This window comes from Lynx canadensis, chromosome B2, assembly GCF_007474595.2.
Source record: "Lynx canadensis isolate LIC74 chromosome B2, mLynCan4.pri.v2, whole genome shotgun sequence".
NCBI classification, from domain to species: domain Eukaryota; kingdom Metazoa; phylum Chordata; class Mammalia; order Carnivora; family Felidae; genus Lynx; species Lynx canadensis.
In genome coordinates, this window is record NC_044307.1 from 62907487 (window position 1) to 62929362 (window position 21876).

A 21876-nucleotide genomic window follows, 5' to 3' on the forward strand; every position below is an offset into this window, starting at 1 on the left:
ATCTCTCAAAGGCAGAGCCTACTTATCATTGCCTTTTAAGTTGCAAAGAATTCAAGATGACTTCTGTGTGCTCTGAGAAGCAATTAGCATATTGTGGATTCCCAAATGTTAAATGACAGCCTTATACAAGAATCTGGCATCTGATGCATTGTGAATTTATATTTCCAATAAAATATCCGTGTGTTAAGAAGTCTCTTTTTAAGTAGCAAACACATCAAGTCAGAGTAGGCCAAAAGGACCAAAGTGATGAAACTGAGCAAAAGAAGGGAAATCAGAATTCTAGGTTTTAAAATACGCATGGTAACTGTGTGTGTGTGTGTGTGTGTGTGTGTGTGTGTGTGTGTACGTTTTTTAAAAAAACCATGCTGTGCTATGACAAATTGCTTTGGCTTCTAATTCCATGTATACTGATAGCAAGATTTTTTAAAGAAGGTATGAAGCTGAATTGATTTGTCAATGTCCAGGTTCAGCTATGAGATAACAATAATTATGATGGTAAAAGTGATATGTGAAATGTGATTTTTTTTCCCTGAAATTATAAGGGAGGAATCAAAAACAACACTTATTTCTTCACAGTATTTGTACTGCTTTGTGTTTTGCAATGTATGTGCCTATATGAGGAGCAGGGGATGGGATAGGGAGTAAGATTAAGAGAAAATGAAATAATTTTTGCTTTTAAAAATTTTCATTTAATTAACAATTTTAAAACTGAAAAAAAGGTAGCATATTTACTCATGTTAGATCTGAAGCCCTATAGGTCAGAAGATTTTTACCTGATATGAGACTTAGGGCAATAAACAGCTGCTATCATTTCTCTGAGAAGGCCTGGTGATCCACTAAAATTACAAGAGAACATCTGTATCATGATGGTTTCTGACAGAACTAATGGACAATAACCTGTATTAGATCAGGTCTTTATTGAATGATATTTTTATCTTTAAAGGGAAATTATGTAATTCGGGTAACATTCAAACTCAGGCAGTAATGTACCATCAATAATAATTTCGTGTAGCACTATTCATGTTATGACTTACATCCCCTTTGAAGTTGTTACCTGATCAGTTTTGTTTCCTGGAGCTTAGCCAATTTAAAAGCAGAATGGAAATTAGTTACTTTAGTTTCAACAAAAATCAAAGAAGGACATTGTCTAGGTAGATGTTCTACATACAGGGACTTTCAAAAGCCCGCCTTTCTATGAAGCTTCCACAGCTTCTGACAAAGCTGGCTCTTGAAAAGAGATTGCAGGCACAGTGGATATGAAAGGGAGTAGCCGCTAGAGATACTGAATGAGCCAGCATTGGCTGGTCACCAAGTTCTTCTTGCCCAGAGTCCTGAAATCAGCAAAAGTAAAGGAACCCAGAGGCTGTCAACGTCCCTTTAATTTGGGGTCATTTGGAAAGTGAATTCTTTTATGGCTTGTCCAAGTGATGACTAAATTGCTGGTAAACTAAAGATACTGGTTCTTTGCAGAAATCATGTTGAGATGTGATTTCTTTTGTAAGAGGACTCTTTCTCAAGTATCTACTCAGATAGCCAATAATGGGATCAATATCACCTTGATCTAGATGTGGTTAGAGAACGGCATGAGATTATCATTTTAATAAAACTACAAGGTTGTTTTCTAGGGTTTTTTGTTTGTTGGTTTTTAATTTTTACCCTCATAGAAAAAGGAATATTCTCCATGAAATGTCTTTTACTCTGAGAATTATTAGCCAAGAAATATTTGAAGGGCAGTTTTTCTGGGTCTCCCTCCTGGAGTCTCTTTTTATTGGGTATATGATTCATGACTTTTCACAACAGATACATTTTTTGGACATTGTGTGTCCATGGCTTTAATATTTAAAAACATAAAACTCATTTTAAATATCTGGGTGTCTGAGTTTAATCATTTTCTAATTTGTTTTTGTTTAATTACAACAGACACATGTCTTTTGGATGTGCATGTCTGGATAAATCATCTGTCTCCATTTATCTTTATTGGACTGCACAAATAATTGAAATTGAGTTATAAATGCCTCTTCATATGTAGTAAAATTAAGTGTGTACAGTAAGATAAAATAAAGATACTACCTCAAATGCTCTCTGCTATTTTACACTTCAAATGTTGATTTTTAAACTTAATAGAACAAGAAGTATTTTCATGTTCTTCCTGCACATAGTCACTTTGTGAAATGATATCCATTAAAAGTAGCATCATTTCTTCTAGAACACTAGGGGCACCTGGGTGGCTCAGTTGGTTAAGCGTCCAACTTTGGCTCAGGTCATGATGTCAGGGTTTGTGAGTTTGAGCCCTGAGTCAGGCTCCGTGCTGACAGCTTAGATTCTAGGTCTCCCTCTCTCTGCCCCTCTCCTGCTTGTTCATTCTCTCTCTCTCTCTCTCTCTCTCTCTCTCTCTCTCTCTCTCTCCCTCTCCCTCTCTCTCCCTTCCAAAAATTTTAAATATATATATTTAAAATAAACATTGGAAAGTAGATTAACAGTTTGGGAATAACACATGAATGTCAGAAACTGCCAAATTTATCAGTAACCTATCTTCTCTAGTGGAGTCAGAATTGAGATGGGTATGGTTCATCAGTATTTTCCCCCTTACTTCTGGGTCAGTTCCTTTGGGAACTATTCACCTAAGAAATGATTATCAGTTTAAGAATATTTTGATGTTTGCATTTACACCAGCACTTTCTGTACTTAGAGTTCCTACTATTGTTTGTCCACAGTGGTGCTGTTTCATTTTAAAGATTTTGCATCAGCAATGAAAGATTTCAGAATTTACTATTGACTCAGCACAAGAAAAGGCATAAACATCTTTTATTGCTTTATTAGGAATATTATTAATGTGACTGCAACCAGAGTTAACACATATTAATATTCACATTCATTTTTGTGGAAAAGAATTCTGTCTGGTAAAAATACCATTTAGTTCAATGACTCTCCTCAGGGAATCTCTCAGAATTATAAATAGGCACATCTATTATAATTTAAGCCAATTTCTGCTAAAGTGAGTCAGCAGTTGACTTTAGATTGTTCATCAATAAAAGTCTAGTCTCTTTACTTTGTAAGTTACATACAGCCTATTGCATCTTATTTACTAATAGCATCTAATCTTACTTTAGGAAAGAGAGGTCCCTTGCAGAATATAACCACAATAATATCTTAAATTTGTATGATGCTATAGCATTTATAAAATGCTTTTATATACCGAATTCCATCTGATTCTGTCAACAAATATTGCTTCCTCCTTGGAAGTGAAATAGCCTCCAAATATGAAGAATCTTAGTTGAGATTATACAGTTAGTGGTGCTGAATCTGAGACTGCAAGCCCTGGCTCCTTACGCAGAGGTCAATGTCTTTTCCACACCACCTTGCTGCAACAACATGCACTCATAGGAACTCATAAGAAACTGGTAGGAAAGCAGCAACGTGCACTCATAGGAACTGTGAGTGGCTATGTCTTTACATCTAGAGGAGGGAATTTAAAAACTAGGTTGAGGGAGTAGTGAGGGAAGGACAACTTGGCAGGCAAGATCCTGAGGTGATCTAACAGTCCTTAGCTTCAGTCTTGTGGATTTTGGCTTATCAGTTCTCTGTCATTGACAGTATAAAATGGTTCTAAAACTTGGAGTCTTTCAGTGGTTTATTTCTCAATTGCTTTGTGTGTGTGGTACTGCTCTCTTCTTATGATATCTTGGTTCTATTTTGAAAAACTTACCTATATTTTACTTCAGTCTTCTATTAAACAAATTTTGGAGGGCTGACTATGTTCCACATTAAAGTAGGTAGGAGGGATCCAACAATGAACAAGACAAACCCATTCCCAGCCCACTAGAGCTTTTATCTACATATATTTATCAGCGTTTTTCACTGCCGACTACATTTTGCTACAAACTCAGTTAATTTGGGGAGGAAACATATACTTGGTTATTATTTTCCTGAAACTTATATGGGAAAATTGATATTGATGGGCATTCTTTTTCTTATGCTTCAATATGGTGAGTTCAAACCATCAAGTTACCTTAAACTAGATTGCTTTTTGCTTTTAAATCAAAGCTTAAATTTACTTCCTGAGATTCTTGTGTAAAGTACTCTGCCAGTTTTTCCCCAAGCTGCCTGCCCCTATCTTCCACATTCATCCCACCCAATCCACGGCCAATTTCACCCTCCAGATCCTGTCATGTCTTCCTCTGACTCAGCATTCTGTCTTCGGGTGGCTTCCCTCTTCTCAGAGATTAGGCTGGCAGGCTGTGAGGTAACCTCATGGCTATGTTGCAGGTACGTGCTGCCATAAAACACCTGAAACAAAAACTATGTTTTGTGATTTTGGGGGGCCTTGTCTGCATTTGTTGCCTTGATGAGAAAGAATTTTAGGAAAAGAAATACGTCCATTAGTGGGTACAGGTGTGCTTCATTCAGTGTCTACTTTTTCTCGGGCCTCTCTTCTCAGCTCAGTCTTCTACATAATCAGGAAAGGGGGAGAGGGAGAGAGAGAGAGAGAGGGTGAGAGAGAGACAGAGAGACAGAGACAGAGAGACAGAGACAGAGAGACAGAGACAGAGAGACAGAGACAGAGAGAGAGACTGAGGATGAAGAGAAATCAATTTAGTTCACCTTTCCTGACTGTGACACCATATTAGAAGAGCACACTGCAGAGGCAGCATCATGCAGTAGTAAGAACACAGCGTGTGTAGTTAAAACACCTGAGCTCTGCCACTGAGTAGGTGTGTGACCTTTGCAAAGCCACTTCAGCCTCTGAATCTTTCTTTTCTCACCTCCAAAGGAAAATAATAACCTACTTTGAATATGTCATAGGATTGTTCTATGAATTAGCAGACAAAAAGTGCTATGTGAACTCTGAAGTAGGGCATAAATTAAGATGACATTATTTTAGGACTTGAACCATGGGAAGCCCATGTCAAGTCTTAGAGGGGGAAAAAAATAGAGCCAGCAAAAGAGATAAAGTTCTAGTTTATCCCATTCCCTGATCCATTGTACTCCTTTTCCTTTCTCCAGGTACCATTTTATCCCTTGTCTGTCTTCCCCATCCACTATATTCATTTTACTTTTCCTAATATTTCCTTCTCCCTTTCTCATCCTCATCACTTCTCTCTGTAAACCTGTAAACTAGTGAGTTCCATTTTGGAATTTCTCTTTCTTATTTTTCCATTTACCTCAGGAGTTGCCATAAACTTCTAAAACAAAATAAATTTGGATTCATTTTAATTTTTTTAAATGTAAGTTGTATGACAGATGGTGAAGGAAGTGGAAAGGAAGCTTACTCAAAATCAAAGAGCAGTGGGATATAGCATCTCCAAATAGATGGAAACTGAGAGTGTATGCAGTTTTACTTAACCGTGCCTTATGCAGCAGTTAGTACAGTGTTCTGTCCCCCACAGGGAACTCTTCTATGTTGGGTAATGATGATCCTGGCTGGGCTATACCATTGCTGAGAAGGCTTTTTTCTTTGGGGCTGGATGCTAAAACTTGATCCTCTTCAGGTTTTCCAGAAGATCGGCAGAATTTTTTGATGCCTCTCTGGTTCCTTCTTGATAAGGGCATAGTTTGGCAGCTCAAGGGAAATTGGTGAATTAGTGCTGAGTTCCAGTCTCTGTTGCCAAAAACAGTTTTTGATTGTATGAGAATAAACCTGGATGTGAGATGTATTGGCTTTTAGACCCAGTTCTGCTGTTTATGAGTCAGGTGATCATGATTGAATCACTTAACCTCTTAACCTTGTTAGAGAGATTTTGGTGCTCAAAAATAGAGGTTTATACGACTAAAGCCTATAGTGCCTGATGTTTGAGTGGAGCTTCTGGGTCTACACTGCCTGGGTTTGAGACTACCTCTATGCTTATCGACTGTTTGGCCTTGGGCATTTAGTATCTCTCAGCTCATTTCATAACAAAGTATAGTAATAGTACAAGGTTATGAGATTTTAATGTGCTAATACATGTAAAGTGCTGAGAGCAGTGTCTGGCAGTTGGCATGTACTCAGTAAATATTAGCTGCTAATGTTTTCCATTTACTATGTGGACAAATGGCTGGATTTCATAGTCAGAAATGGGGGTGTGTTTGCAGTTGGCAAACAAATTGGGCCCACTGTGTTTGAGCAGTAGTTGAACTAGAAAGACAGATACCCCAAATGTCTTAGAAGGTAAGGGACAGGCCTTCCCATGTGTACCTACTTTTCACTGGATCCTTGTTGGAAAGATTGGACTTGAATCCTTTCAGCACTCAGAGTTTCATGAATGGAAATATTTCAGAGCTACACAAATGGCAGAAACTGTTCTCTGAAGTATGAGAGACTGGCTGGATCTTTCTTCATAGAGCATGAAACAATTGAAAGGTCTGATTTTACCCATTATTCTCTTACTGTTTTTCCCACACCTTCTCCTTGCCTCCTGTTAGGAAGGTCAGGTTTTTATTTTAGTTTTAAATTTGAAGAAACCAGTACACAAAAAGGTTTTATACATACAGGGCCAGAAAAGACTAGGCTGACCAGAGTACTAGCTGTCTTCAGTCCCTTTCTCTCTCCCCTGGCCTACACTGTCTTTCTAAACATCAATTGAAATAAACTCATTTTTAAATTTATGCTTCACCAAAGCATAAATATGTCACAAGGTCTTATTTATCTTTTGAAATTTGGAGTTTAATAAACAACTATTGATTTCAAAGGAAAATGAATATTCTATTAGTAAAAGTTGTATACTGCCCAGGGAATCTCAAATTACTTCTAAACAGAAGTCTCCATTCATTGTATGATGTGTATAATATATTACACAAGTGCATAACCTCATAAACTTTTGCATAACAAAAATCATTTCCCTTGCCAATTTTACTTGAATTAAAGCTCAAACTAGAGTTCCGTGTAATAATAGATCCATCATGTTGGTCTTCATAAAATGGCAGGTCAACCTTATTGCATTAGCTTGTTAGGGCTGTAGTAACAAAATACCACAGGTGGGTTGGCTTAAACAACAGACAGTTATTTTCTCACAGTTCTGGAGGCTGGAAGTCCAAGATCAGGTGTAAACAGATTTGGTTTCTCCGGAGGCCTCTCTCCCTTGGCTAGTAAACAGCCGCCTTCTCACTGTGTCCTCACCTGGCCTTTTCTGTGTGTAAGCCCACATCCAGTATCTCTTCCTCTTCTTACAATAATGCCAGTCCTATTGGATTATGACCACACCCTAAGGGCCTGATTTTAACTTAATCAACTCTTTATTTAAAAAAAATTTTTTTAACATTTGTTTATTTTTGAGAGAGAGAGAGAGAGACAGAGTACAAAGAGGAGAGGGAGACACAATCTGAAGCAGGCTCCAGGCTCTGAGATGTCAGCATAGAGCCGGCCGTGAGGCTTGAACTCACAAATTACGAAATCATGACCTGAGCCAGTCAGTCACTTAACCGACTGAGCCACCCGGGTGCCCCTTAATCACCTCTTTTAAAGGCTTTCTCTTCAAGTAGGGTCATATTCTGAGACACTAGGGTTTGCAACCTCAACATATGAATTTGGAAGGTCAAGAATAAGCCCATAACATTTACATAATGGAAGAGCAGAGCAAAAAAGGTCTCTGCTGTTAATTTGCTTTGTTTTTTATTTAAAAAGAGACTTTAAAAAAATTTTAATTAAAATAAAAATGAAAAAAATAAAGACTTAATTGGATTTATTGTGGTGATCATTTCACAATATATGCATACAAATATCGAATTATTACATTGTGCATCCGAAACTAAGATGTTATATGTCAGTTATACCTCAATAAAAAATTAGTTAAAGTAAGTTGTGTTTAGGGGCTCAGTGGGTTAAGCGTCAGACTCTTGACGCTTAAGTCAAGGTCGCTCAGCTCGGGTCATGATCTTGTAGGTCCTGAGTTTGATCCCCGCATTGGGCTCCACGCTCATGGTGTGGAACCTGCTTGGGATTCTGTCTCTCCTCCTCTCTACCCCTCCCCTGCTTGTGCTCTTTTCCTCTTTTTCAAAATAAATAAATAAACATAATTTTTTTTTAAAAAAAGTGTGGTTACAGAAGGTCGACATACTATTTTATATGTCTAAATATATCCCTAGAAGAAAAAGCAAGTAATGTGCATAAGAATAAGAGCTTCTCTACTGAATAGTTAAAACATAATATAAAGGGATTGATTATTTAATTCTTAAACAATCATTATGCACCAAGCTCTGTTCTAAGTACTTCACAAATGTGAGCACATGTAATCTCCAGTACATCCATATGCTGTTACATTCAACTTACCCCTCTAATCCAGTCTCTGATCTTATCACTGTCTGGCTCAAAACTGTTCAATAACAACTTTCTATACACAGTAAAATCCAATGCTTTTATCTTGGCATAGAAGAAACACCCTTCAGTGTCTGCATACCAAGCATGGGGAATTCTTTGCAACAAGCTAAATTCTCTCCTACATTTTTGCCCTTACACAGGCTATCCATTCTGCCTTTTGATATTTAAAAAAGAGGGAGAGTAGGAGAGACAATTCCTTGGTTTATCTATCGCAAAATGTTGTTTGCCATCCAACAAAAGGCAGTGAGGCATAGTGGAAGAGGCACAGCCTTTTGGATCAGACAGATCTGAAGTTGGATGCATTATTGCCAGTTAGTTACTTTTACCTCTCAGAGCTCCAGTATCTCCTTACAACATGGAAGCAATACCACCACCCTGTCAGGTGATTGTGAGAATTAGACATAATTGCACTTTGCACTCTGCCAACCATATCTATACATGTATATGTGGTGTCTAATAGTGCTTATCATTATGTTATTAATCATAATACTACATACACTGCTGTTCCTTGAGGGTAAGACAGAGATTAAAGGTAAAAATTCTGGCAGATGTTTGTCTACATTGAACTTTGATTGTTCAACTTAATATTCCATTTTCATATTCAGTAGTGTTAATATTCAGATAGTTTATTTGCCATTTTCTCATATCAAAATATTTTAGCATTTTTATTTTTTTAATGTATGTATTTTACACATGGTAATTGTTTCTAATGTTGCATATATGTACATTATATCCAGTAAGTAGATTTATGTTTGGTCTGAATTTGAAAGCAAAGTGCCTATTTTTTAAACCACTCTGTTGAGGTATTATACCACTGGATGTATTTGGAGATTAGTATAAACTTATTATCACCACAATCTATGCCATAATCATATCTGTCACCTGCAAAATTTCCTCCCACCCCTATTTATTATGTTTTTGTGTATGGTAAGAATACTTAACATAGATCTACCTTATTTCTTTATTTTCAACATTTATTTACTTTTCAGAGAGAGAGGGAGGGAGGGAGGGAGGGAGAGACCAGTGGGGAGGGGAGGAGAGGGACACAGAGGATCCGAAGCAGGCTCCACACTGTCAACTCAGAGTCTGATGCCAAGTTCTAACTCATGAAATCAAGAGTTGGTGGCTTAACCTACTGAGCAACCCAGGTGCCCCTAGATCTACCTTCTTACGACCATTATTCTAAAGATTATTTTTTTTACACTGTTGGATTTTTCAGTTACCCACTTACACACTTAGTAAAAAACTCTAATAAAATATTGACTCATTTCAGGATTTCAAAATAAGAAAATGTACACAAACACATATAAATCCTTGAGCATGCTATTTCATGGAAAAAGGAATAAATAGAACATATCAGATATGTTCATATTTATTCTTGATATGCTCATATCGAGATAAGTTAAATCTGCACTGACTATTAAAACTTTATATTTCTAGGGGCGCCTGGGTGGCGCAGTCGGTTAAGCATCCGACTTCAGCCAGGTCACGATCTCGCGGTCCTTGAGTTCGAGCCCCGCGTCAGGCTCTGGGCTGATGGCTCAGAGCCTGGAGCCTGTTTCCGATTCTGTGTCTCCCTCTCTCTCTGCCCCTCCTCTGTTCATGCTCTGTCTCTCTCTGTCCCAAAAATAAATAAAAACGTTGAAAAAAAAAAAAAACTTTATATTTCTACTCACCTGTTCTAAATATGGGACTGCTGGTCCCTTCTGTCATCTAACTTTTCACAACGGAGGCACAGAAAAACTGGAGCCAGGTGTATATTAAGCCCTCCTATTACAAATACTATTGAGTATAGTTTTATTGATATGGGTATGATGTCAACCAAAGGTAAGAGGCTAGGCAATTTAAAGGCCAGGGTGGAAATAATCTGAAATTAAAAAAGAGTTAATAAAGTACTTTGAAAAAGATTTAATGTCAAGTGCATAAAGCTTCCCCCCTTTCATACACATACATCCATTCCATCTTCCTTTATTTGATTCAAACTTACTTCCCTTGAGGCTCCTGGTTGGCTCAGTCCCTTTAGCATCTGACCCTTGATTTCAAGCTCGTGAGTTCACCCCCCCATCGGGCTCTGTACTGACAGTGTGGACCTGCTTGGGATTCTCTTTTCTTCTCTCTCTGCCTCTATCCTGCTCTTGCTCACGTGTTCTCTCTCTCTCTCTCTCTCTCTCTCTCTCTCTCAGAATAAATAAATAAACTTAAAAAAAAAACTTCCTTTGATTCTCTAGCACCCTTGCCCCTCCCTAGTCATTGCTTTGTTTTTTCATACCATTTGACTCTTTTGTGTTATATGAATAATTGTAAGTTCATCAGGTAGATAGTATTTTCTGTTTCTGTGCTTCTGAACCTCTTAACAGTGGTATTCACTTTATTAACTCATTGCCATCTGACATAACAAATATTAATTTTATATCCATCTTTCCTGTCAGAATATAAACTCTGTGAGAGAAAGACTTTGTCAGTTTTGTTTATAATTATATCCCAGAATCTAGCTCTCCTAGGAAAAAAACTAAATTCTCAACCACTTGCAACAAGACAAGTATCATTCAGGGCACTGGAAATAGAGATGAATGAGTCTAACAAAGCCCTGCTCTCATGAGTTTATATTCTAGAGTAGACAAATGGGAATGAACACACACAATGGCATCAGTTAGGATAAGTGGTAGAAAGGAAAACAGTATGAAAGGATGGAGAATAGGGTAATGGTGGAATGGCGTTTTAGATAAAGTGGTGAGGAAGGATTCTGGACTTTGAAAGGAATGACTTTGAACAGATAGCTGAATGAACTGAGCATCTGAGGACTGGGGAGGTCAAGTCATTCTGCAAAGGTAGAAATAGCTACAAACGCTCTGAAGCTGGAATAAATTTGGCATTTTTAACAGAAAAAAAGGGAAATAATGGAGCACAGAGGAAAGTTGTATCAGGTAAGTCTGGGGTGATTAACAGGGGCCAAGTCCTGTAGGGCCTTACAGTCATCTGGAAGGTGTTTGGATTTTATTTTGAGTATGCTGTGAATCCACTGAATTAATGTCTAAATGAGTAAGTGAGTCAGTGATACCCAAATATTCTGTAATCCAAGTACACTTACTTACGATCAATTAACTGATTATTTGGTATAATATCATTTTATACATACTAATCACACCATCTAGCAAGATCCAAAAGACATCTGGTCATATTAATCTAGATCGATATGAATCCAGCTCAAGGGCTGGGCTCATTGGAGCAAATGCTGATGACCGTAGAGCAACAGAATGTGTGACCAAATACAGATCCATTACTTGGTGCCACCAAAGCAGACCAAGGGTACAAGTGGAGGTCAAGCTGAAATGTGCTGATAGATGATGCCCTTCCCAACAGCTATGGGTATGTCAGTAAATATCTCTAGAGGGGATGGACTTACTCACTTCGAAAACTTTATTTCCCTCACTTTTCTTTTTCATTGCTCAGCACATCTCTGCCAACACTCCTATAGGTGCCACATTACTATTCGAGTAGAAAAGCTTTCTCAATAGACCAGTGGCTTTCCCTATATTTTAGCTGAAAGGGACTATGCACAGAGGTTAACCACACAGGCTCTCGAATTAGACTGTTTTTTTTGTGTGTGTGTCTGTTTTGTTTTGTTGTTGTTTTTAAAGCCAGCTGGGTGATCTTGGGCAAGTTAAATTGCCATGGTATGTTTTCCATGTTGGTAAGATGGAGACAATAATAATAATCTCCATAACATTATTGTGAGAAGTAAATGAGATAATTCACTTAAAGCACTAAATAGAGTTCCTAGTATGTGATAATTGTTCAAGAAACATTAACTTCTCTTATTATAACCCAGGAAAAGATAGAATTTTCCCTGACATTCAGCCTTACCAAGATTACTTCAAGTTTCTAAAAGCTAAGTTTGGATTAGCCTCTTTTCAAGAGAAGAAAGGCACATCCTGTTCTAACTTGCAGTGGTTCAGGACAAAACATTACTGTGAGAGAAGCCATGAACATTCTTAGAAATAGTACACATGACTTGGAGGTGAGGTGGAATTAGAGATCATGAGGGCTAAACCCAAAATGCCTGGCCTTTGTCCCTAGCTCAGCTATATACTTTACAGATGATCTTGTGAAGGTTTTTTGAGCTCTGTATTCTTTATGGTCTTGGCTGCAATATGAGGGTAATAATAATATCTCTCTTGCATTGCAAGATTTTTATATGAATTAAAAGTGATCATGTACATAAATGTCTTTTGAAATCTATATAATCCTAACCAAATGTTAGGGTTTTTTTTTTTTGTATATTACAGTTCTTGAGCTCTCAATGTAGATCAAAACAGTGTTTCTTGAGATGAAAGGCACACAGGTCTGGCACTTATTTCCTAAAGCAGAAGTGAAATATTGTTTTATGTTTAGATTGCTACACCTGGTGTCAGTGGCTTTCTGGTTTAGGTATACTTTTTTTTTTTAAGCAGAAATGAATTTTTAATTAGAAAAATAGAGAAAACTCTATTGGATCTGGTACTCTCATGTTCAAGGTATTGGTTTATAACATGAAGTTTAAAGAAACCAAGAGGGAGAAACCAAAAGGTAAGAATGGTACTTGCATTTCATAAAAACAAGCAATTTTGGAAATAACTTGAAGAAAATCTCTAGATACCCTATCCTTGACATTAGTTTGGCAAGCATATAGCACAGATGTGGCAGAGAGAACATTACGGCTAATTTTATAACATCAATCTGTTGTCATCAGTATACAAATGAAATTAAACCCACATTGACAGATCAAATTACTAAAAAGAGCGATGTGTGAATTAGAAAGGAGCAAAGACCTGAGCACACAAGCCCTGATGACACCTGAGACTAAATGTTGAGTATCAAGGTCTAAGCCACCAACAGGGTGTTGTCTATATGCAACATGCAGTTTTTATTTGACTGAAGATTGTGACCAAAGTTAGAATGTTTCTGTTCAAAACAGACATCTAAGCATCTGTAGAAAAGCAAGTGGCCTTTATGACCCGAGGAAAGCAGCTGGTGAGATCTGTGAAGCCTCTGCAAGTTTCTGTAGCTGCATTTCCTTGGAGACCTGCATGGCTTTAACAAGTGACACATCACCACTTGCTGTAGACTAAAACAGAAATCTGCAAGCAGGTGGTTTTTGGAAAACTAGAAGAAGCCAACTCCTAGATCCCCAAAGTGGAATTTTAAAAGCAGTCGGAAATAAAAGAAGAAATGGAAGAGAAGTTTTTTCTAAGCCAAAGCTGGAATCCATTGTGCAGTTTCAAAAGGGAAGTTAGAGTATGTTTTGCTGTGGGTATTGATGCACTAAAGACATACAAAAAAAAAAAAAAAAAAAACACATTGATTTAAATAACATAAGATGACAAATACGCTTCACAGAACATATGATTCCATAGCTTTAACATAGAAATCACCACTCATGTTCCATTCTGTCTGTCCTCCTAGGACCTTATTCCATAAAATACTTTCTATTTCTCTATTTCTTCAGGCACTTCCATCCAGATTCTTTCCCTCTGAAGAAATGAACAACCAATAATACCATCATTATTTCTTCCTTATCTTAAAATATTTTTCTGGTTCTCTTGAACTAACACTTCATTTCTTAAAATGTTTTACTAAAATATCTTCACAGGATGGTTTACACTTGCTGCCTCCTCATGCTTCCCACCCTGGCTGAATCTGGCTTCTTCCTCTGGCTCCTCAGAGTCTCCAGGACCTTGTCTCAGATGTTTGTTTCTCGACCTCTCTCTGTAACATTTGGCACTATTGAGTACTTACTCTGTTTTGAAATTCTCTACCATTTTTTCCAACCTCCTCTTTTTGTGTATATTTTTCTTGCCTCGTTCTTCTTATTTTCTCTGACTCCTCCATCCTTCTCATTTTATCTTATTTCTCCTTTTTTGTGTGTGTCCTAACTTCTAAAAATGATCAATTCCCTAAAGTTATTTCTTTGGCCTCCTTCTCTTCTATACAGTTATCCTTTATTGACTTAAAATATCAGGAGTAGATACTTTGATCTGCCTTACATGCCTGTGTTCTTAACCTCATCATTGTCAGCATCGCCACTCTCTTGTCCATTCCAGAATTATAACTACACAGTACCATTCACATTAGGTCCATCTTACCTTGTGTCTCTCCTTCTGTAAGACTTTTTGTATACTAGAGTTCCCACCTGGACCCTACTCTTTCCTGAACAGACCACTTCAGCCACCTTCAGAATATTCCTGCCACTCTTCAACCCAACCTGTCATTTCAGCAAACACCAGTGTCTTTTATTATCCACCCTTTGGGATTTGAAATTACACAAATAAGGTGTCCAGAAATATGGCATCACCGTGCTAGTTCTGTCCTACAGCTCTTTGTCTTCTGAATTATGTTCAAAGTGTACCAGTGGCATATGATTCCTCCTTGCCAGCTTGCTTTGCAAGTGTGATTTGTAGTCCTTTATGAGTGTTCTTCTATGTATCAGAAGTTGAACTTGGATTTGTCTTGAGGATATATTGCTTCTATTCACAGATGTCTAATCTAGTGAGGCTGTGTTTTAGTTATAAATATTCTAATGTTGATAGGCAAGTTGTCTTATGAAAATAATGTTTTAGGTTCCCATTTCGCTTTTTAATATTAAGAATAATTCTGAGGTTGAGCTAATGTCTAGTTGAAACTTTCTGTGATATCTATGACAGATTCCAAAAACCTCTCTACTTTTCCATATGCTGAAAGGGATCCTTACTCTTTTCTCTTGGATCTAAGGCATGGATGTTTAACCAAGTGCATTTTCCCACTTATCATAAATTCTATAACATTCCAATCTGCACTTTCCATTCCATTTGTTACTAAGACAGATAGATAGACTCTCCCTCTGCTTGTCTCAAAATCATCCTATCAGCCATAGTTTACACCTGCACTATTAATAGACCTTCTCATAGACTTGAAAGTATCCTTCTATATACCCAAAATAATACAGTGAAGTTTCCTAATGTGGTTTTCAGGTAATGTTTAGAACCAAGTTAGTCTCCAACTAATATTTGAAGGTTGAGTGTACAGGTAGCTGAATTTTTATAAACCCCATCTCTTTCAACCACTGAATTAAGAAATGCTGGGTATGAGAACAGAGGGCATTTGAGAAATCTGATTCTTTATTGGCAGCCACCAGAAATAAGAACCTACTTGCTTCAGCTTCATTGGTTAAAAAAGTGAGAAAGTCCACAGAAGTCTGAAGAGTTGCCAGAAGAAAGCCTTTCTCTGGCAGAACATGTAAAATGGGATCAAATGCTTTAACAGGATGTTGGAGTTACATGACCTTCAATGATAATAGCCAAGTAATAAATTAGTCTTCCCAGCTGCTAGCACATAATCATAACAGCAAATATTATGTGAAAATTAACACCATGACAGATAGTAATCATGGTAACATAACATATTGATCACAACTGCTAAAGGAGATAGTAAAGGTGCCTGAAAAACCTCAGGTAATAATGAAAACATTTCATAAAAAAACTACTTGTAAAATTAGCACAGCATTACGCAAAGAGGTTGTGAAAACAGTTTAAGATCACACCTTAATCCTAGAAAGTACAAAGTCATTATCTGGTACATCAGCTTGTTATTGCCATAGGTTTATTGTCATTATTTTTGAGCAACTACACTTTGTTATCTACATCATTCATTAGCAAAAGAGGCATTATCAGGATCTTGGCTTTAGGGTCAAAAAATGGCAGAGCCCTTTTTCTTGTCCTCTTTCTGTTTCTTTTAATTTTCTTTCCTCATCCCTTTCTTTTACTCATAGGTAATTATACTAAGATTGCATACCTGTTAAGAATTATTGGAGCTAGTAGAAGTCAGGTCATTGTCCTTTAAAATCTCTCAATGTTGTCCCATCATCTACAGTATAAAGACCATTCTTGAAAATGTGTCCCTTATATTCCTTCAGTAACTGGCCCCTGGCCATCTCTCCAGCCGCAATGTTTCCTACTTCCCACCTTATCCATTATTCTCTGCAACACCTATCTACCCTCATCTCTCATTACATCTTTCTTCTAACCTAACATTTTGATATGGTCATGTGTAAGTCACACAAACTGAGTATCCTATGCCATTCTGAAGACCTGGAAATCCCTTTTAGTAGGGTGCATCATTTGCAATGTCATGGTTTAATTTTCTTCAATTCACTTTGTCTGTAAATAATTCAGTGATCTCTTTAAGTAGAGAGGCCAAGATAGTTGCCACTAGCTTTATATATATTTTACCTCTAATTTTTCATGTAAAAAGTTTCTCAGTTGTCCTTATAATAGTTAACTGTCCTGATAAGAGAAGCGAATTTGCCATGTATTTCTTTAACTTTCTCAAGACTGTACCCTGTACACATTCAGTTTTCAATAAATGGTATTGACTCAACTGGCTGGATGACCAGTGGTGTGCTAAGAATAAGCACTAACCTTTATTTTGGACTCATTAACTTAAACTTGAGACTCACCCTGGCTTTCAAGCCTACACATTCTGTGTGAACTAGAAACGCCCAGAGCCCTCAAAATGGTTTTCCCTCCCCGTGAGGCATAAGTGTTTCATTAGACATTATATTTTTTTTAGTTGACACTTAGATCATAATTCTGTTTTTTCTGCAACAATAATGAAAATGATTAAATTCTTACTTACAAAAAAAAAACACCAAACAAATCCAAAGTATGTAAAGACCTGAAAAAAACCATTCATACAAAATTGAGGCGTATGGATAGCTATGAGATAGCTGAATGTCTTATGTGTTCCTTGCTCTTGAATTCAGTTTTCTAAGGATGATGATAAGATCTGGGTTCATAAAATTCATCTGTTTGGCTGGTTTTTTTTCCCTATCCCTAGTTCTTTATTTATTTTTCTTTATTTTTTTTAGCAAAGCAACTCAGTAATCACAAGACTCCATTTTAAGTTGCCACAATTAGTTTTTTCTCCTTGAGCAGGTCCTTTAACCTTTCTGATCCCTAGTTTCCAGGATGGTAAAATTGTGAAATTTTATAAATTATCACCAATTTCTTTTATACCTCTGATACTAATGGACAAAAAACACCTGAAAGTAGATAGTAGGTTTTGTGCACTTAACAGAGTTTTCAATTTCTAAAAATTATGGTGTACTTATTAATATGTTCCTAATGTAATATTCAGTAAAATCTAGTATAATAAAGCTAGGTTCACTACATATTAAGTTAACATTTTTTCATATTACATACTGTTATATTTTTTTTTTCATTTAAAACATGGCCCAAGCAAATGCTAAATAATTTGTAAAATTCTTAACATATAGCAAACCCAGACAGAAATAAGCCTCTTTAAATCAGGATCATGTAGGTGGAATGAAATATTGCTTAGCGCTCTTACCATTGAAATATTGACTCAAATAAGTAGCTAATGTCCACTCAATACGAGAATTAAATAGGAATTTAATTCCTATCATCTGGGGCCCTTGTTGTTGCCTCATTTATCTACCTGCTAAGATGTTAGGAGAATTTCACAGCTTGCTAGGAGGAAGAGACTCTTCCTACCTAGGTTCTTATGTAAAATAAATCTTCTCGATAAGATAATGCTGGTCCCATGTATTTGAGACTGACACTCCCACCATTATTCTTCCCTTTTTCAATAAAAAAGAACCCCTTTCATTTTTGGCTGAAACATAATCTTCTGGTTTAGAAACAAACTGAAATCCCTACATATCCCAGCCTTCCTTTTGGCTAAATCTGGCCAAGCTCTAGTCAGTGAGACCCAAACAGAAATACGCTGACTTTCAGGAAGTATCCTTAAGGAAAGGAAGAAAGTTCTCTTTCTATTTATTTCTTCATACTGGCTGGAATGGAGGCGATCTGCCAGAAGCTGGATAAGTTTGTGATGATATTGGTGCTTGAACTACAGGTCACATGATAATAAAAGAGAAGGAACCTGGGTCCCTGACACAATTGAGGATCATACCAGTACTGGGACACCTTATTTCAGATTTTATGTGGAAGAGAATATTGTCTGGAGTTTTCTGCCAAGCCTAGTCCTGTAAATCCATAATATTTTCTTTTAATCCATCTAGTGTCAGGTGCTGCCTAGTATTGTACTTGCATTTATATAATTTATAACAACTCTGTCAGGTAGGCAGTATCATAAAATACATAAAAACTGAACTAAAAGAGGCCAGCTTGCCCAAGTAGAAACCCCAGCCTTCTGTCACTGCCCATACCCTTGCCTTCCTCTGCTTTATATTATATTAGTTATTTACTTGTTTATATTATCTGCTTCCCACCCAAATGTATAAGCAGGAATGTGGTTTTGTTCACAGAATCCTCAGCTGGGCCTGGAACAATATTTGTTGAATACATGAGTAGATGGCTCAAAACCCATATCTTACACACCAAGTTATATTGCTCTCCACTTTCATGACTAATTCTTTGTGGGTTACAACTAGGCTACGTGTATTTTACATACTAGAAATGACATAATCTGGAGAAATATATGCAGAAAAGCAAAGAAACTTAAGGATATATTTTATTTAGTGGAACGATTTTTATTCTTAAATATAAAAGGAAGCTTAATATTTTCTGGTGTCTATAAATCCTCATGTAGGAGTATAATTAATTTCCAGGATTGACATAGAGAATTTGCAAGAAATCAAATAAGATTGCAGTAATCACACTTAAAACAGTAAAGCATCTGAAAAAGCATCAAAACTCATTCTACTTGTTGCTGATAACTCATTTGCCCGGGAAATGTGCTTGGTGATGGCCTTTTCCAATATTGCCCTCTAATTAGCTCTGCTGAATTGGTGAAAACATAAATCACATGCAGCTACATTTGAAAAATTAAAGTGAGTGCAAGAGTTTATTTAGCCTGAAGTGGGAGAAGCCCAAGACTTTATATTTAAGAGTAATTGAGACCACACTAGTTTGAGTTTCCATTTTATGTGGAGTACTGAATTTTTCAAAAAATGACCTAACAAGAAAGCTAATTTACAGCATTCTCAAAATGAATTTAAGGCTAAAGGTGATTATCTATTGTATATTTTTCATAAAGGTTTTATTTTAGAAAGAAAAAAAACACTCCCCAGTAGAAACTGAAATATGCCCTTTTATTCCTCCAGACTAATGAACATTCTCAAAATTGAACTCCTTGACTGTACTGTTCCTTCCTTGATTTGGTGGGCAGAATATTTGAAATATTTAATTGGCTATTTATTCCTATTTCAAATCCCATTGCATACAATGAAACTATTGGTTTGATAAGAAAACTTAATGTGTTAGAAAAGAAGAATGGGCAATGTTTGATTAAAGGTCTTTGTGTGTAACCTTTATCAGCAAGTCTGAACCAGTTTTTCATCATGCTGATTTTAGAACTTTCTAGTTGATCTGTGGGCCTGAGCTGCCTCTTTGCAGCAGTAGATAGGTGGTGGGAGGTAGCAGACATTATTTTAGTTTTAAATTTATAAAGCAGTGAGAGGGAAATATGATATCATCTTGTATAACAAAGCTGATGCATAGCTTGACAAAAGTGTTTCTGTAATATGATCAAATAATGTTTCTGTTTAACCCACTAATCTAATGAGATACCCGAGTGGGTAAAAGCTGTAGATAAGGTCTTCATTTCACAGAGAAGTCACTTTGTTTTGTGATAAATGCAAATACTTAGCACAAAATTAAAGTTCGTGCACATAAACAAATTCGGCTATTTGTTAATGTCTTACTCTCCCATTCCCCCTCAAAAAGCTTTCAGGTGGACATAATCTTCTTCCGTATAGATTTATTAATTCTAGGAATGAGAAAAGTCCAACAAATAGGAGAGTTAATTTGCTGTTAACTTTTACACAGCATTTACTTCATAAGTATCATGTCCTGGTTCCCAGGGAGCTTTGTTCCAAAATCATAAATGTGAATGAGAGATAGGTGTGTGTTGCTTCAACAAACATTGTCTGACAATTATGAAATAGTTGTGCATGATTTAGGATTATTGCTGTGTTTTGTTTTTAGAAATTAACATTTATCATATATTGGCTTTTGGATAAGGAAATCCTCACGCAGAACCTTTTGTGGCCACACAGCATAGTCCCTTAGTTTTAATAACTTTTTTGGAACTTTTTTCATAATTGTCATGGGGCTTAATTTAGATTCCATCCATAGCAAAAATGCAGGATATTATAACATGTACTTTGCTTGATACACTCCTGGCTTTTCATTCCTGCCTCACTTTTTCATATCTATGTTTGCTTAATATTATTTTATTTCTTATTATATACACTTAAACATTACCTTAAATCTTTTTATAACCATAAAAGTAAATCAAGATTGTATAGACAGATGGATCAATAAATAGATCAATAGAATATAATACAGCCTTGATTCTTTTAAAATTTTTGAAGTTTGTAGTCCATTTGCTTAATATTTACCATCCTATATGTTTAAAACTATTGTGGTTCCAAGTAGAATACTATAGTCGCTGATATTGAGGACCTGAAAATTGAGTAGGGGTGAAAGAGACCCCTGTAATCAACCACTGTACAATATGCTATTTGCTCTAAATAAATATAAAGAATGATGTCAGAACACAAAAAGCTGGAACGCCCAGCAGCCTGGAGGCATGATACTATCAGGGAAGGTTTCGAGGAGGACATGGTAGTTGACCTGAACTAGTGAAGGAAGAACATCCCATGCAGCAGGGCAAAAGAAGGAGGAGGGACATTAGCCAAGGCACAGAGACATGAGTATGCATGATGAATTTAAAAATCTTCAATTCTCCTTTTGTCCCAGTTGTCAATGGAGAATGGTATTGCACTGGTGTGTCAGCCTAATAATAAAAGACCATATATGGGACCTGATAGAGGGTCTCAGGAGCCCCTGAATATTGCAGTCTTTGCTGCTTGACTAGGGTACAGAATAAAGCATCCTCTATCCCTGATGATTCAGATCTATTTTATTTGACTGGTGGTCAGAAGACTGCCTTTATATTGTTGCACCAAACATTATATTCAAGAGTTCAACTATATTTGTGGAAAGAAATTCTGGCAAAGGTCAACCTAAAAAGTGCCTAAAATAACAACCAGACTGGTGATGTTAGCTGTACAGACTTGATTCCCCAAATCTGCTGAGGTTTAAAATTAAGATGAACACTCTCCAGTGGAACCATAGGGAGGTGACTTTCAAGTATACTGGTGTCTAGAAGGAAATAAGTTTTCTATCCCTATAAGAGGTCCCTCAGCGTATCATCCATGTCTTAATTTCTTAAAAAAAGTGCATATCCTCAGAAGAAAATACATCTCCTCAAAAGATACTTCTTAATTACAAATGGGAAAAGTGGGGAAATCTACCAGATGCAGTTTAACCAAGTGATGAGTCAATATTACCAGGAATAAGAGCTAAGCATATCCTTTATCTCCTAACACAATGTACCAAGAAAGGCAAAGAAAGAGAACTGTCCCACAGTGAAGATGGAGGGAACATGAAAACTCTATCCTTTGCAGGATTCTGGATGGGATGCTGGATCACAAAAGGGACATTAGAGGTACAATTGGTGAATCTTGAATAAGGTTTATAGATCATTTAATAGTATATGCTAATGGTAATTATACTGTAGTT

At 36.7% G+C, this 21876-nt stretch overlaps 1 protein-coding gene across 2 annotated transcripts in view; it reads left to right on the forward strand.

Moving 5' to 3' along the window:
- Positions 1-21876, forward strand: part of ADGRB3 (adhesion G protein-coupled receptor B3) — a 750806-nt gene that overhangs the window by 545023 nt on the left and 183907 nt on the right. The window lies entirely within an intron of this gene.